This window comes from Microcaecilia unicolor, chromosome 7, assembly GCF_901765095.1.
Source record: "Microcaecilia unicolor chromosome 7, aMicUni1.1, whole genome shotgun sequence".
In the NCBI taxonomy this organism is placed as follows: Eukaryota; Metazoa; Chordata; class Amphibia; order Gymnophiona; family Siphonopidae; genus Microcaecilia; species Microcaecilia unicolor.
In genome coordinates, this window is record NC_044037.1 from 145,441,915 (window position 1) to 145,460,429 (window position 18,515).

Below are 18,515 nucleotides of genomic sequence, written 5' to 3' on the forward strand. Positions count from 1 at the left end.
ATAGACAATGAAACCAGCTGAGACATCAGTGAGTAAATATCAGCAAGGAACCTTCTCCTTCATAGAGTATATCTATTGATAGTCATTTATTATTATGGAATGCCTTCTATTGTCAAGGTAAAATATATCTCTGTGTCCTCAAGCGCATAGTTTAAAATAAGGATGTTGATATTCAAAATGTTTGGCTAACTTAAGGAATTAATCAAAACCTTTATGGTCAAAATTCTACTGGACACTCTTCCTACCCTATCCTCTTCTCTCCCACCTCCTGACCAGCTAAATGTTGTAAACAGGTCTTAACTCACAGAATTTATCCATATAAAAAGAAGCAGTGCTGGAACATTCCTAGGGTAGTATCCAAATTTAATGTTAGTAGGGCAAAATTAGACTAATAGCTCTGCATGGATAAACTGCTGTCCTAAAGTTATCCGACAGCACATTTCCTCCTAGCATTCTGGACTATAGCAGCACAGGCAAACACAGAAAATTTTACAAATTTCAAACAAGTGACAGATTGCACAAAATGTTGCTTTCCAAAGTTCCTAATTCGACACTTCCAAAAGTGTATACACACTAACACACCTCACTTCCACATCTCCCTCCCACCCCCACCACATCATCCCTCACACTCCCATACCTACAAACACATTCATCTAAACATTTACCCTTACATCCCACATCACAAAACACACTAGTACTTTCTATCTCATCTTGAGGTAGTAGGAATCGGCGGGAAGATATTGGAATGGTTTATAGTTTTTCACAGCTTAAAATCTTTTCGTGTTTATATTAATTTAAAATTTTCTACTCTCTGCACTGTGGAGTTCTTCCCCTCACCCCCCCCCCCCCCCCCCACCCCAGGGTAGGTGTTCGTGCCAATGTTATTCAATCTGTTTTTGAGCCACTAGCCACTTTGGTATATACTACTTTGCTGACTATATCCAAACAAGTGGCATATATTAATCATTAGCACCTTGACTTTATCCTCCTTAACAACTGCTTGGCCCACAGGGTTAAGGATAATCATCTGAAATGTAATTCTCAAAAATCTACTGCTAAATGAGTCACAGCAGATCCCATGCTATTAATCTTTCCCCAGTTCTTCTTGGAAGCCAAGTCCTTTCACCGATCCCATCCCTATTCTGGGCTATTTCACTGACAGTTATTGTTTAAGTGTAAAATTGCATCAGCCTATCTTTGTAGCATTTAGATATATTTATGCTATTAGATCCAGTCTTATTCTTGTTCTTGTAATCATCTTGAGCTGCTTAGATTATTGCAATTCCCTGTATAATGGATTAAAGCTTTAATGCTGAAAAGCTTACAGATCTTTAAGAACACTGCAGTTAAATTGTTACTTCACAAGTTTGATCAGTATTATCATTCTTTTTAATTTTTATTTTTGCAATTAAAAAGGCAATCAAAGGCTTATCATTGAAAAGGAAATTTAAAACAATTTAACCAGAAAAAACTGATACAATAGTCTAAACGTGGGAGCAATGGCATAGCTACATGGGGCCACAGGGGCCCCCAACCCCTGCCAGCTGAAGCCTTCGTCCAGCGCTGGTCTCCAGCGCTGACACAATGCCTGCCCTACTTTCTCTTCCCCTCATGTCTGGCACGCTCCTTTTAGTGAAATTGCTCAGTTTCACTAAAAGAAGCGTGCTGGACGTGAGGGGAAGAGAGAGAAGGGCAGGCAATGCGGCAGTGGCGTGGCACCAGAGACCAGCGCGGGATGAAGGCTTCAGCTGGTGGGGGTTGGGGACCCCCACCAGCCAAGGTATTTGTGGCAGCGGTGCTTCAGTTGGCAGGGGTTGGGGACCCCCACCAGCCAAGGTGTACACTGGTGTCAGTGGGTAGGGAGTGGCAGGGTGGCAGAGGGGGGGTGGTGGTGGGGCGGCAGACCAAAATGTGTCCCCCCACCTCGAGGTCTGGCTACGCCCCTGCTTGAGAGGAAATATTTAAACATATACACTTTGATATTCAGCTGGCATTGGGCTGCATGGTGACTGCCTGACGCTGGCGGTCAGACTGAATACTCAATGCCGGGCCATGACCAGCATTGAATATCCGGTTTCATTTTTGACCGAAACAACTTAACCAGTCAAGCCCATATTCAGTGCTAACCAGTTAGGTGCTTAGCAGTTAAAGATAGGCCTGATATTTTTGTGGCCTATTTTAACTGCTAATCATAGCCAGTTTGGTGCTGAATAGCCAAACTATTGGCTATTTGGTACTAGCCGTATTTCCCTCTTCGCTTCTTTGAGTTAATCCGATAATCTTTCCGTGATCCTCTCGTTGTGTTCTTTTGTATTTTTTTTTTTTTTTGCTACATTTGTACCCCACGCTTTCTCATTCATGCAGGCTCATGCGGCTTACATATTGTATACAGGTACTTATTTGTACCTGGGGCAATAGAGGGTTAAGTGACTTGCCCAGAGTCACAAGGAGCTGCCTGTGCCTGAAGTGGGAATCGAAATCAGTTCCTCAGGACCAAAGTCCTCCACTCTAACCACTAGGCCACTCCTCCACCTCCACTAGGCCACTCCAACACCTCTTTTGCTCTTATTTTTTCAGCTACTTGTTGGAGAACCATATAGGCTTCCTTCTTCTCTTGTTTTTGTGAGGAAAGTAAACAAAAACAGGAAGCCTATATGGTTCTCCCAACAAGTAGATGAAAAAAATAAGAGCAAAAGAGGCTTTGTTCAAGAAATACAGAAGAACACAATGAGTGGATCACGGAAAAGATTATCGATTAAACTCAAAGAATTATGGCTAGTGAAAAGCTCGAGCGGAAGAAAAAAATGGCTAAAGATGTTAAAGCGATGTGACAAGACCTTTTTCAGATATATTGGAGAAAGAAGAAGAGATAGGAATGGAATTGCAAGACTGAAAGATAATGTGAATAGCCATATGTTGGGAATGATGAAGATAAAGCGAACGTGCTAACATTATTTCTCTTTGGTGTTCATGGAGGAAAATCCTGGAGAAGGACCGCGGTTGACTGCCGAGGGAACGTCCGGGAATGGAGTAGATACTGTGCTGTTTACGGAAGAGTTTATAAACAGCTTGAGAATCTGAAGGTGGACAAAGCTATGGGGCCGAATGGGATACATCCCAGGATACCGAGGGAGCTCAGGGAGGTCCTGGTGGGACCTCTTAAAGATTTATTTAATAGATATTTAGAGACGGAAGAGGTTCCGTGGGATTGGAGATGAGCGGATGTGGTCCCCCTCCACAAAAGTGGAGACAGAGAAGAAGTGAGAAACTACAGACCGGTGAGTCTCACGTCAGTGGTAGGAAAAAATAATGGAGTCGCTGCTGAAACAAAGGATAGTTAATTTTCTAGAAACTGACGGGTTACAGGACCCAAGGCAACATGGCTTTACCAAAGGAAAATCCTGCCAAACGAATCTTATTGACTTCTTTGACTGGATGACCAAAGAACTGGATGAAGGACGTGCGCCAGATGTAATCTACTTGGACTTCAGCAAAGCCTTTGATACGGTCCCCCACAGAAGACTCATGAATAAGCTGAAAGGGTTGAACTTGGGACCAAAAGTAGTGAACTGGATAGGAAACTGGTTGACCAACAGGTGGCAGAGGGTGGTGGTAAATGGAATCCGCTCTGAGGAAAGAAAGGTGAGCAGTGGAGTTCCTCAGGGGTCAGTGCTGGGGCCTATTCTATTAATATATTTGTGGGAGATATTGCTGAAGGGTTGGAAGGAAAGGTATGCCTTTTGCGGATGACACGAAAATAGCCAATAGAGTGGATACCCTGGAGGGAGTAGAAACGATGAGAAGGGATCTCCGAACCTTAGAAGAATGGTCAAGGGTCTGAGCACTGCAATTTAAAAATTAAAAAAAGTATTTCAGTTAGACTGGTTTACGTCTTCAGTCTGGTGTAATTGCTGGAAACTAGTTAAAATTTAAAACCAGTTAAAACCAACAGATACCAATACATTATTGCATTTTAAAAGTTTTCATCCACATATGGCAAAAACTGGCATCCCAACAGGACAATTTTTGAGAATAAGAAAATTATGTAGCACTGAGGACAATTTCAATACGCAAGCAGAGAAACTATTTAAACGGTTCAAAAACCAGAGGATATCTTACCAAAATAATCAGAAAAGCACAAAAAAGAGCCACCAATACACACCAGCAATGGTTATTACAACCATCTAAAAGAGAAAACACAAAAGGGGCGAGTTAAAAACATAATCAGGAAACACTGGCCAATATTATCTCTACTCAACTTTAAAGAAAGTCCGAAGTTTGCATATACAAGAGCTAGAAACATGGGGGAGATATTAAAGCACCGAATAGAGTGGAGAGGAGACCTAATAAAACACGGAGAAGGAGGACATACACCTTTCTCGGGATGCGTATATTGTAAATATATTTGGCAAACGACTTCAGTAATACACCCGAGAACAGGGAGAACATATTGGCTTAATACGAACACTGACTGTGATTCCACTCAAGTTGTGTATGGCATCATATGCCCATGTAAGAAATGGTATATAGGATATACCACTAGAAAAGTCAAACAAAGAATAGTGCAACACATCAGCAACCTTCGTGTGAAAAAGAAGGAAGCCCCGCTAGTAGAACATTGGGATGTCATGAGGCATGATCTACAAGATTTAAGATATATAACACTAGCACAAGTGAAAGTGTCCCAAGGGGGAGATATAGCCCGATTATTGAGGCAGAGATAGGTTCACCCCTATCCCCGATCCTCTTCAAATCTTATGATGATCCCTCTGCCAAATCCCTATCCAAATCTGGCCTAAATCCCTTCATATACGCCGATGACGTCACAATATTCATCCCCTTCCAATCCAACCTTACAGAAATCTCGGAGAAAATAATTACTGCCATGAACATCCTAGCATCCGGGGCCAACGCTTTCAAGATGAAAATGAACAAAGAAAAACTCAATGCCTAATCCTTTCATCACACACTCCACTCTGCTCCCAACCATCCTGGACACCCCCGACGTTAAAATCCCAATATCTGACAATCTAAAAATCCTAGGAGTAACATTAGACAAACACCTAACTTTAGAAACTCACGCAAAAGCCACGACGATGAAGATGTTCACATGATGTGGTTATTGAAAAGAGTAAAACCATTCTTCCCACAGAAATCTGTCCGCAACCTAATACAATCCACAGTACTCACCCATGCTGACTACTGCAACAGCATCTTCATCGGTTGCAAAGCCCAATCATGAAAAAACTCAAAACTGCCCAAAACACAGCAGCCAGAACTCATTTTTGGCAAATCACGATTCGAAAGCGCAACACCACTTTGTGAAAAACTCCACTGGCTCCCTATCAAGGAACTAATAACGTCAAAGCCCACACAATGATCCACAAGATCCTCAATGGCGAATCTCCAAGCTACATGTCCAACTTGATCAATCTTTCTGCCAGGAACAGGTCCAATCTTCTCGAACATATCTCAATCTCATCTTCTCAACTGCAAAGGCCTTAAATACAAAACCTACTACGCATCCAACTTCTCAGTTATAGGCAGCCAACTCTGGAACGCCTTACCTAGACCTATCCGGAAAAAAAATGAACACCTACCCTTCCGAAAGCTGTTGAAGACTTACCTCTTCAAACAAGCCTACCCAATCAACCACTTACTCTCAAACCTAACCCACACCAGTACCCATACTCCTATCCTTTCCTCACAACTCTTACTATTGTCCCATCCTGTATAACTGTGCTATCTCTGTGATACATTGTACCATACTTGTATTATCTCTGTACCACACTTGTAAGCCGCACTGAACCTGCTATCGAGCGGGGTATTAATGCTACAAATAAATAAATAAATAAATAAGAGAGAACAAAGATTGATCTTCCAATGGAACACGGTGATACCACATGGGTTGAACCGTGAAATAGATTGGCTCCAAAACTGAAGAGAAGTGACGTTAGAGGAATTTTACATATAAGGTAGAGCGCATGTGCGGGCATTTTGGGTTGAAACACTGAGTATAAGTATGACTCCACACCAGGTACGCTATCCAGCTTATTTTCCGAAAGAGAAAAACGCCTATATTGCGACCCAAATCGTGAGATGGGCGTATTTCTCCGTGGCGCCCAAATCGGTATAATCAAAAGCCGATTTTGGGCGTTTCCAACTGCAATTCATTGCGGAAATGGGTAAAGTTGACGGGGGCGTGTCGGAGGCGTGGTGAAGGTGGAACTGGGGCGTGGTTATCGGCCGAGGAGAGATGGGCATCTTTAGCTGATAATCGGAAAAAAAGGCGTTTTTACCGCGATTTGGGTAATTTATTTGACCCTTTTTTTCACGAACAGGTCCCAAAAAAGTGCCCCAACTGACCAGATGACCACTGGAGGGAATTGGGAATCACCTCCCCGGACTCCCCCAGTGGTCACTACCCCCCTCCCACCAAAAAAAACCCACTTTAAAAACTTTTTTTCCAGCCTCTATGCCAGCCTCAAATGCCATACCCACCTCCATGACAGCAGAATGTGTTCGATCCTCTCACAGCCTTTCCCTGGGTCAGATGTGGCTCTTGGGTGCAGTACAGGGTCACATCAGCATTGCATTGTGGTGGGTATAGGGGTTTTGGGCTCCGTGATTTCATTAGCTTGTGTTACAGTCTCACGATGTTGGTAGTTGGTAGGCTCTTCTCCCATGGTGCTTTCCCCCCTGCCTACTGGGTCAGAGTGTGCCCTGTTGTGTTTCCTGTTGTAGTCATGCGGTAGTGGCCATTTTGTATGCCAGTTTTAGTTCCCTTTCCTGTGTTAGCCACGTTACAGAACTTAGTTCTTACCTTGAATGTGGCTGAAAGAGGGCATTGTACAGCATTATTCTGCCAGCTCTGACCTAATGCTAATCCAGGTACCAGGGAGACTCGTTGCCAGTGGGGCACAACCTCTGATCTGCAGTTAACTGTGAGTAAAGGCGGTTATTCCAAATAAAGGACGTTTTTCGGAGAGATTAGTCTTCAGGTGTCAACTGGTGTGCCAATGTTATACAGCAGCAACAAGTCTTAGAGGCCTGCGTGTATGCAGGTCCCTGGAGCACTTTTAGTGGGTACCGCAGTGCACTTCACCAGGTGTACCCACATTGTGTGCCCCCTTCCACCCTAAGAGCTATGGTAGTGTTGTACATTTGTGGGTAGGTGGGTTTTGGGGGAGGGGGGTTGGAGTCTCAGCAGCCCGTGGTAAGGGAGCTATGCAGTGGGAGCGTTGCTTGAAGTCCACCGCACTGACCTCTAGGGTGCCCAGTTGGTGTCCTGGCATGTCATGGGGTGAGTGTACTACGAATCGTGGCCACTCCCATGACCAAATGCTCGATTAGGATGTTTTGAGCTGGGCGTTTTACTTTCCATTATCGCTAAAAAAAAAAAAACCCGCCCAGCTCAAAAAACGTCCATTTTTCGAAAATACGGTTCGGACCCGCCCCTTCACGGACCCGTTCTCGGAGATAAACGCCCATGGAGATAGGCGTTTCCGTTCGATTATGCCCCTCCACGGTATGAGATGCTAAAAAACAAACTGATTAAGAACGAAAAGGACATGACTTGTAATAAGAATAGTAGGGGGATTAAAGTTAGATGCGAAGAATAGAATATAAGCAAAATGTGAAAACGGTGACTAAATAATTGGATATTTAATATTTTAGATGAGAGTTTTCCTGAGGACGCGAGAAAGCAGCGAAACACAGGTAGTGTTGAGAACTAAGAGAATGATGGAAAAAATGAGAATTGAGTGAGATAAGTAGAGGAGTCATGAAGCGCACCACTATTGCCATCAGTTTACTCCGGGAGGAAAACAACATCACAGCTGACAAGGAAGAAGCCCGGCCCTAAGATAAGTACAATACCTCATATAACGGTATATATATATATATATATATAAAGCAAAAAAAATGAGAAGAGTGGATTTAAGAACAGGAAATACAAATAGGAGCCAATGAGTTGGTAGGGCAGGGAGGGACACAGTGCAGTGATGTTGGTAATGACATATTACTAAGAGCAATCTCATCCGGAGTAATATGCAACTACTGAGCACTGTTATCACAAAACTTTAAACACTGCTATCACAAAATTTTACAAAATTACAAATTAAATCACATAGTAAGAGTGAATTTCACAGCAAAAGAAAAAAAAAGAAAAAATAACGGTTTCTATTGGAATAAGTTAAAATTTAATGCCAGAAGTGTAGAGTGATGCAGAAACCCGAAAGAGAGAGACCGAAATAGGAGGGGAGAGGATTAGTAAGCTCGACGCAGGATCTAAAGGTGAAGAAACAATGCGATCAGGCGACAGATGTGGCCAGAAGGATGCTAGACTGCATAGAGAGGGGCATAACCAGCAGAAGAAAGGAGGTGTTGATGCCCCTCGGAGTCGTTGGTGAGGCCCCACTTGGAGTACGGTGTTCAGTTTTGGAGGCCGTATCTTGCTAAAGATGTAAAAGACTGGAAGCGGTGCAAAGAAAAACTACAAAAATGGTATGGGATTTGTGTTGCAAAACTTACGCAGAGAGACTTGCTGACCTGAACATGTATACCTTAGAGGAAAGGAGAAACAGGGGTGACATGATACAGACTTTCAAATATTTGAACGGTATTGCAAATGAACCTTTTTTGGAGACGGGAAGGCGGTAGAAACTAGAGGACATGAATTGAGGTTGAAGTGGGTAGACTCAGGACCAGTGCTTTTTTTGTGCCGGTACGCAACGGTACAGCATACCGGCACCTTTTTTTTGCCCCCCCCCCCCATCCGCACCCCTGCCCTCCCCTTCCAGGCATCTCCCTACCCCGCGATTCCTTCGCTCCCCTGCCCGGCATCCATCCCCACCCCGCGATTCCCTTCGCTCCCCTGCCCGACATCCATCCCACCCCGTGATTCTCCTTGCTCCCCTGCCTCCGTCGCAGCTGCCGTAGTGAAAGGCCGTCAGCCTTCCCTTCGTTTCCTGTCGTGTCCCGCCCTCGCACAATGACATCAGAAGAAGGCGGGACACTGACAGGAAACAAAGGGAAGGCCGATGGCCTTTCACTGCAGCAGCTGCGACGGAGGCAGGGGAGCAAGGTGAATCACGGAGTGGGTATGGATGTCGGGCAGGGGAGCGAAGGGAATCGCAGGGTGGGGATGGATGCCGGGCAGGGGAGTGAGGAGAATCACGGGGTGGGGATGGATGCTGGGCAGGGGAGTGAGGAGAATCGTGGGGTGGGGATGGATGCCGGGCAGGGGAGCGAAGGGAATCGCGGAGTGGGGATGGATGGCTGGAGGGGGGGCAGGGGAGCCAAGGGAATCGCGGGGTGGGTATGGATGGCTGGAGGGGGGGACAGGGGAACAAGTGAGCCATGGGAATCACTGGGTGGGTATGGATGGCTGGAGGGGGGGGGCAGGGGAGCGAAGGGAATCGCTGGGTGGGTATGGATGACTGGAGGGGGAGCCATGGGAATCACTGGGTGGGTATGGATGGCTGGAGGGGGAGCAGGGGAGCCAAGGGAATCGTTGGTGGGTATGGATGGCAGGAGGGGGGCAGGGGAGCAAAGAGAATCACTGGGTGGGTATGGATGGCGGGAGGGGAGCAGGGGAGTGAAGGGAGTCACTGGGTGGGTATGGATGGCTGGAGGGTGGCAGGGGAGCGAAGGCAATCGCTGGGTGGGTATGGATGGCTGGAGGGTGGCAGGGGAGCGAAAGGAATCGCTGGGTGGGTATGGATGGCTGGAGAGGGGGGGCAGGGGAGCGAAGGGAATCGCTGGACATGGGTGGATGGAGGGGGGGCAGGTGAGAGGAGGGTTGCAGGACATGGATGGAGGAGAGGGAAGGGAGAGAGATGAAATGAGGGGAAAGGAAGAGAGGAGAAAATCTGCACATGGATGAATAAAATAGGCAGAAGCTGGATCCACTGGATGGTGAAGTCTGCGGAGGACCCAGCTTTTACTTACGGATGTAGGACAAGAAATGGAGAAGAAAGGCGGAAAGTAAAGAAATAAATGGAAAGGAAGCCCTAGAAACGGAGTTAAGGGAACAGATAGAGAGCAGCAGAATCAGAGACTGGGACCAATATGGAAAGAAAAACAGTCACCAGACAACAAAGGTAGAAAAAAAATCTTTTTATTTTCATTTTAGTGTTTGAAATATGTCCAATTTGAGAACTTACATCTGATGTCTTATTTTGCACTGGGTACACTGGAGCTGTAACAGCTTACAGAAATTATTTCTAATAAAAAAAAAATCACGTTATTTTTTTCTCCTATACTAGTATAATATTTTCAATGATGTATGTTTATATGCGCCATAGCTGGTATAAGGGGTGTGGCTAATGTGGGTGTGGCTATCATAGGGGTGGGGCCATATGTGGTGACCCCGCCCATAATGAGTACCGGCACCTTTTTTTCTACAAAAAAAGCACTGCTCAGGACTAATGTCAGAAAGTATTTTTTCACGGAGAGGATGGTGGATATATGGAATGCCTTCCCGTGGGAGGTGGTGGAGATGAAAACGGTAATGGAATTCAAACATGCATGGGATAAACAGAAAGGAATCCTGTTTAGAAGGAATGGTTCCGCCGGAAACTTAGCGGAGATTGGGTGGTGACACTGGTAATTGGGAAACAAAATGGGAGCTGGGCAGACTTCTACGGTCTATGCCCTGTGTCACATCACTGCGGGTGTTCAGGAGAAGTGAGCCCTTCGGCTGCTGCCAGAGACTGGCAACAGCAGGAAAACCACCCAGACTGCTGGAACGGACTTGGCTGGAACCAAACGCTGGAGCGGACTTGGCTTGGCTGGACTGGAACCCGGATTAGCGAGCAAGACAGATCCAAGTAGGGTAGGGCAGAAGCTAGGACTTCCAGGATGATACAAATAAGAAAGAAGCAAGAGCTGAGGGCAGACGGAACAAAGACTCACAGAGCAGCTAGATGCAAACAGTAAGGACCTGAAGCTTAAAAGACTCACAGAGCAGCTAGATGGAACCAGTAAGGAACTGAAGCTTAAAAGAGTCACAGAGCAGCTAGATGCAAACAGTAAGGAATTGAAACTTAAAAGACGCACAGAGTAGCTAGATGCAAACAGTAAGGAACTGAAGCTTAAAAGAGTCACAGAGCAGCTAGATGCAAACAGCAAGGAACTGAAGCTTAAGACACATAGGACAAGAACTAGCAGGGCTAGAACTGCAACAAGTACTCCCAGACGAAAGCACATCTGAAGACCTCTGTTGCAAAGGCAAAGCCTGAAAGTTTCCAGGTGCTTAATAAAGGCAACTACAAATGAGGTCACAGGTGAGGCTTGGCAGCAGAAACCTCAGGGCAAGTCTGAAGTGCTGGAACGTCAGGACCAGAATGGAACCTGGAAGATGTCTGAGAAACAGGGAAAAAACAGTCCACAGCAACCACAAAGCTCGGTCACTCGGGGGCCAGGTGAGTGTCGGCATTGAATATAGTCACAGTCGTGACAGTACCTCCCCCTCAAGGCTCCCCTGGTCCCCATGGGAGGTTTGGGTTTCCAGGGATATCTTCGGTGGAACCTGCTGACAAGTTTAGGTGAATGAACAGGAACCACAGAACTAGAAGTTGATAGCAGGTCTCTGGATGGAGGACAAGGCTGGACTTTGTTTATAGGGCTAGATCTTGCACTTCGCACTGGAACAGAACTACAAGCCATGGACAGCCGTGGCCTATTTTTGAGACCATAGGCTCCCCTGGAAACAGGAATGTCCTACTACTACTACTAATAGCATTTATATAGCGCTATCAGATGCACGCAGTGCTGTACATTTGACATAGAGAGACAGTCCCTGCTCAAAGAGCTTACAATCTAGGCAACACAAACAGACAAGACATTACGGGCAAGGAAATTACAGGGTAAAGAGGAACAGGGGAAGAGGGCAAATGAGTAGCGGTTAGGAGCCAAAGGCAGTAGTGAAAAGGTGAGCTTTCAGCATAGATTTGAAGACAGGTAGAGATGGAGCTAGACGTATGGGTTTGGGAAGACGATTCCAGGCATAAGGTGCCACAAGATAAAAGGAACGAAGTCTGGAGTTAGCGGTGGAGGAGAAAGGGGACGACAAGAGAGATTTGTTCAGAAAGCGGAGTTCACGGGGAGGAATGTAGGGAGAGATGAGAGAGGAGAGGTAGTGAGGGGTCATAGAGTGGATGCATTTAAAGGTCAGTAAGAGGAGTTTGAACTGAATATGGAAGCGGACAGGGAGCCAGTGAAGTGACTTGAGGAGTGGGCTAGTGTGGGCATAACGATTCTGGCGGAAAATAACTCGAGCTGCAGAATTCTGGACAGATTGGAGAGGAGAAAGATGATTGAGCGGAAGACCAGTGAGAAGTAAATTGCAATAGTCCAAGTGAGAAGTAACAAGGGTGTGAATAAGGGTTTTGGTGGTGTGTTCAGAAAGGAAGGGGCAAATTTTGCTAATGTTGAAGATAAAGAAGCAACAGGTTTTGGTGATTTGTTGAATATAAGCAGAGAAGGAGAGAGAGGAGTTGAAGATGACTCCAAGGTTACGAGCCGAGGAGACAGGGAGGATATGAGAGCCATTAACAGAGATAGAGAATGGGGGAAGAGGGGAAGAGGGGAGGAGGGTTTAGGGGGAAAAATGAGAAGTTCAGTTTTAGCCATGTTTAATTTGAGATGGCGTTCAGACATCCAGGCAGCAAGGTCAGACAAGCAGGCAGAGATTTTGTCCCGGATTAAGGTTGAGATTTCAGGGGTGGCGATGTAGATCTGAGAGTCATCAGCGTAAAGATGGTAATGAAACCATGGGATGAGATCAGGGCACCAAGGGAGGAGGTATAGATGGAGAAAAGGAGTGGTCCAAGGACAGAACCCTGAGGCACACCTACTGAAAGCAGGAGGGAAGTTGAAGAGGATCCACCAGAGTGAACACTGAAAGTACGGAGTGAGAGATAGGAGGAGAACCAGGAAAGAACAGGGCCCTGGAATCCAAGTGAGGACAGCGTATCGAGGAGTAAGGTGTGGTCAATAGTGTTGAAAGCAGCAGATAGGTCTAGAAGGATGAGGATGGAGTAGAGAACTCTGGATTTAGCCAGAAGCAGATCATTAGAGACTTTAGTAAGTGCAGTTTCAGTAGAGTGACAAGGGCGAAATCTGGATTGAAGTGGGTCAAGAATAGGTTGAGAAGAGAGAAAGTCAAGACAATGGCGGTGAACGACGCGTTTGAGTAATTTGGAGAGGAAAGGGAGAAGGGAGATGGGGCGATAGTTGGAGGGACAGGTAGGGTCAAGTGAGGGTTTTTTAAGGAGTGGAGTGACAATAGCATGATTGAAGGTCGTAGGAACAGTTGCAGTGGAGAGTGAAAGATTAAGAATGTGACAGATGACAGGGATGATAGTAGGAGAGATAGTGTTAAGTAGGTAAGTGGGGATGAGATCAGAGGAACAGGTAGTACATTTAGAGGAGGAAAGAAGAAGGGCAGTTTCTTCAGTAGAAACTTCTGATAAGGAGGAGAAAGAAGGAGAGTAGGGGGTGTGGACTAAGGGAGAGAGAGGTGGGGAGGGTTTGGATGAAAATTCAAGGTTAATCTTACAGATTTTATCATGGAAGGAATCAGCTAGAGTCTGTGGAGAAAGAGAAGGGGGAATAGGAGACGGAGGTTCTTTGAGAAGAGAGTTCAATGTGGCGAAGAGAAGTCGAGGGTTAGAACCGAGGGAATTAGTCAAATGGGTGAAGTAATCCTGTTTGGCAAGTGAAAGGGCAGACTGGAAGGAGTTCAGCATGAATTTGAAGTGAGTGACGTCGGCAAGGGTACGGGATTTAAGCCAAGGACGTTCTGCTGAGCGGGCGCAGGAGCGAAAATAACGGATTTTAGAGGTTAGCCAAGGCTGGGGTTTGGTACGCCTAGTAGGACAGGGCATGAGAGGGGCAAGAGTGTCAAGAGCAGAGGAGAGAATAATATCGTAGGAAGAAATAGCTTCATTCACAGACTTAGGTAAGGTGGTGGTAGAGAGAAGGTTAGAGACACAAGAGGATAGAGTAGAGGGGTCGGATAGCTTGAAGGTTCCTAGAGGTGGGGGATGAGATTGGGTGGGACTGGGGAGGAGAGTGCTTAAGATTAAAGGTTAGTAGGTGATGGTCGGATAGGGGGAGATCAGAGGAATAGAAGCTGGAGGGAGAGCAGTTAGAGGAGAGGATAAGGTCAAGACAGTGACCATTTTGGTGAGTGGGTGCCGAGGAGCACAGCTGAAGATTGAATGAGGACGTTAGAGCAAGGAATTGGGAGGCATAGGAGTCAGATGGATCATCAACATGGATGTTAAAGTCCCCAAGGATAATGGAGGGGGATGAAGGATTATGAAAGAAGGAGAGCCAGGCGTCAAAGTCAGTGAGGAAGGATGGAAGAGACTTATCAGGGGGGCAATAAATGATTGCTAGATGGAGAGGCAAGGGAGTGAAGAGGTGGACAGAGTGGACTTCAAAGGACGAAAAACAGTGAGACTGGGGTGGGAGAAGAGGTTGGAATTTGCAGGAGGGAGAGAGCAGAAATCCAACGCTACCACCGCGGCCGGCAAGGCGAGGGGTGTGAGAGAAAAGATAGCCACCATGGCAAAGGGCCGCGATGGAAGTAGAGTCATCAGGGGAGAGCCAAGTTTCAGTTAAGGCAAGTAGATGGAGGGAATGAGAAATGAAAAGGTCATGAACGTAGGGAAGTTTATTGCAGATGGAGCGGGCATTCCATAGGGCGCAAGAGAAGGGTAAGGAGGAAGGTGGAAGGAGAGGAATAGAGATGAGATTAGAGACGTCGTGATGTGGTCTACATAAGTAGGGAGAGGGCAGAAGAGGAGGGCCAGGATTGGGATTGATGTCACCGGCTAAGAGTAAGAGAAGGAGTAAAAGAGAGCGGAGGAGAGTAGGAGAGGTGTGGCCATGAAGGCGTCAAAAGCGAGAGGTACTCAGAATGGGGAAGGCAAAATGGAGGGAAGAAAGAGATTAGAAGCTGAGAAGGAGGAAGGGGGTAGGAGAGAAGGTGAGGTGATGAAGTCAATGGATGGGAAGTGAGTTCCTGTAAAGGAGAGAGGTAGGGGGTGAGGAAAAAGATTAGGAAGGGACAGGAGTAGGAAGAGGATATTTATTGGGGCCATATATAATGACTGAGGTACTTTCAGATGCTAGGTGAGAATGATGCTGAAGACAGGACTGGAACAGATGAGGATGAAGATGAGGATGAGGCTGAAGACAAGCAGGATTGGAACAGATGAGGCTGAAGATGATGCTGGAGATGAGCAGATGAGACTGAAGACAAGCAGGACTGGGACAGATAAGGCTGAAGATGATGATGAGGATGAGGCTGAAGACAGGACTGGGACAGATGAGGCTAAAGATGATGCTGAAGATGAGGCTGAAGACTAGCAGGACTGGAATAGATGAGGCTGAAGATGAGCAGGACTAGAACAGGAGGACAAAAGGCTGGAGCAGTTGCAGTTGAAGACAGGCAGGACTGGGACCAATGAGGCCGAAGATGAGGCTGAAGATGATGCTGAAGGTGGGTAGATGAGGCTGAAGACAAGCAGGACTGGAACAGATGAGGCTAAGGTGATGCTGAAGAGAGTTGAATCTTCTCTGTAAAAAAAAAATGCCAGGTGCTGTTGGAAGACAGGATTTCTCATGCTTCTTTCTTTCTGCAAAATCTGCCAGTTTTGAAGGGAAATGGGACTTGATATACCACCTTTTCTGAGGTTTTTGCAACTACATTCAAAGCAGTTTACATATATTCAGGTACTTATTTTGTACCAGGGCCAATGGAGGGTTAAGTGACTTGCCCAAAGTCACAAGGAGCTGCAGTGGGAATCAAACGCAGTTCCCCAGGATCAAAGTCCACTGCACTAACCACTAGGCTACTCCTCCACTTCCATAAGGAAGCCCTGTAACCTGGGTCCTGTCTTACTGGCATGGTATAAGAATCGAAACTTTGCGGAGTCTTCTTAAAACCTCCGTTGGAGGGGAGCTTAGTCTTGGAAGTAGTGCAGGCTCAACCTGAAGGTGTCTGGTCTGGGGTAGAACACAAGCGGTGGCCAGGACAACCGGAGAAGCATTAGAGTCTTGAGACTGTGAGTCAATAATATCAGTCCACGCATCAGCATCTAGGTCCTGTGGCTCACCGTCCGCATTGCAAGCAGTAGGAGCGAGACAATATTCTCTGTGAGACTTGCTCCAGTCCGTGATCTCACCACTTCCCCAGTCTAGAGTCGGATTGTGTCTCTGTAGCCAAGGTAACCCCAGCACGATGGGTTGCAAGTCTGGAGGACATATAGGGAAATATCTTCCTTGTGGTCACCCATACACAGCTGCACAGGAACCGTTTGTGTGCTTACGTATCCTTGAGTGTTACCATAGACTGAGAGAAGCGGAATGGTCTTGAGTAACTTTTGTGTAGGAATGTTTAATTGACGGACCAGGGATTCATTTATAAAGTTCCCACCTGCCCTAGAATCCAAAAAGACTTCAGTATGCTCCTTTCTTTGGTCTAAATCAAGCACTGCTGGTATTAACACTTGATTACAAAGTAAGGCAAACGATAAGCCTACTATGGTTCCTGCGGTCAGACTCTGATCCAAGGGTCCAGGTTTATTCGAGACCAGCAACAGCAGGAAAACCACCCAGACTGCTGGAACGGACTTGGCTTGGCTGGACTGGAATCCGGATTAGTGAGCAAGACAGATCCAAGCAGGGTAGGGCAGAAGCTAGGACTTCCAGGATGATACAAACAAGAAAGAAGCAAGAGCTGAGGACAGACAGAACAAAGACACACAGGGAGCTACAAGGAAGGAAGCTAGGACTGAAGATAAACAACTGAAGGACTGAAGACAAGGAACTGAAGCTTAAAGACTCACAGAGCAGCTAGATACAAACAGTAAGGAACTGAAGCTTAAAGACTCACAAAGCAGCTAGATTCAAACAGTGAGGAACTGACGCTTAAAGACTCACAAAGCAGCTAGATGCAAACAGTAAGGAACTGACACTTAAAGAGTCACAGAGCAGCTAGATACAACAGCAAGGAACTGAAGCTTAAAGACTCACAAAGCAGTTAGATACAAACAGTAAGAAACAGAAGCTTAAGACACATAGGACAAGAACTAGCAGGGCTAGAACTGCAACAAACACTCCCAGATGAAAGCACATCTGAAAACCTCTTTTGCAAAGGCAAAGCCTGAAAGTTTCCAGGTGCTTAATAAAGGCAATTACAGATGAAGTCACAGGTGAGGCTTGGCAGCAGAAACCTCGGGGCAAGTCTGGAGTGCTGGAACATCAGGACCGGAATGGAACCTGGAAGATGGAAACAGGGAAACAGGAAACAGGAAACAGGGAAAAAACAGTCCACAGCAACCACAAAGCTCGGTCACCCGGGGGGCCAGGTGAGTGTCAGCATTGAATATAGTCACAGTAGTGACACTCTGATTGTGACTGAATAGATAGGGATGGGCTGGAGTGTAAATTTTAAGGGGCTTCGACGTTAGCTTCAGAACTTAGTACAAGAAGAGTGCTGGGTAGACTTCTACGGTCTGTGCCCTGAGAAAGGCAAGGACAAATCAAACTTGGATATACATATAAAGTATCACATACCATGTAAATGAGTTTATCTTGTTGGGCAGACTGGATGGACCATACAGGTCTTTATCTGCCATCATTTACTATGTTACTATGAATATCTGTGCCTAAACAGCTATGTCGCACTAATTGCAAATATTCAGCAGAGATAACTGGTTACACTGACCACAGAGAGCCCTCACAGCATCAGTTGCCCTCCAAATGGATGCTGTCTCATGGCCTCTTACTCACACTCATTGGATAGACCATTGTCAGCTCCAAAGGTCGGTATGCTTCCCTGCGAGACATCCCTCAAGGCCAAGCTGGGGGCTCCTGAAATCTTCACATTACAGCAGCCTCCCCACCTCTTATGGAAACTCCCACCTATATGTACAATTCCCCTCCCCCCAGGGCCCCCCAAATTATGGTCATGATTCCCGTGGTGATGTGCACCCACCGCCACGAGTCAGAGCCCTAAAATAGCTAGCCTAAGTACCCCACAGGTAGATACCCCAAAACCTAGGATTCCAACCTATACGTCATGGAACTGCCTTTATCCTTGGGGTCCCAGTAGAGGTGGCCGAAAGGATAGATGCTTCCCTTATGGTCCCCAGCATTCTCCCACCCAGCTGTTGGACACATAGGCATGGGAATGCACATGCACCCACAGTGATGACAAGAACTGTTACAATGGCCCCATTCATCCAGCAGTGCAGTGCCATACTACCTATTATCATTATTATTAGCATTTGTATAGCGCTACCAGACACACTGTTAGCCAGTGCTTGCTTACCAGGGCCCCTCTAACAGGGCCAGAACTCATCCTACTTCCTCACAGCCAGACAACCCTCTCAGAGGAAAAACAGCTCAGATATCATTGCCTCTGAAGTTCTCTGCTATGGAATTTCATTGGTGTCACACCTCAGACATGACCCCCAGGTTACCACAACTGCTCA

The 18,515-nt window shown here is 46.3% G+C and overlaps 1 protein-coding gene across 1 annotated transcript in view; it reads right to left on the bottom strand.

Annotated features, from left to right (window-relative positions):
- Nucleotides 1-18,515, bottom strand: part of COL6A3 (collagen type VI alpha 3 chain) — a 722,910-nt gene that overhangs the window by 506,097 nt on the left and 198,298 nt on the right.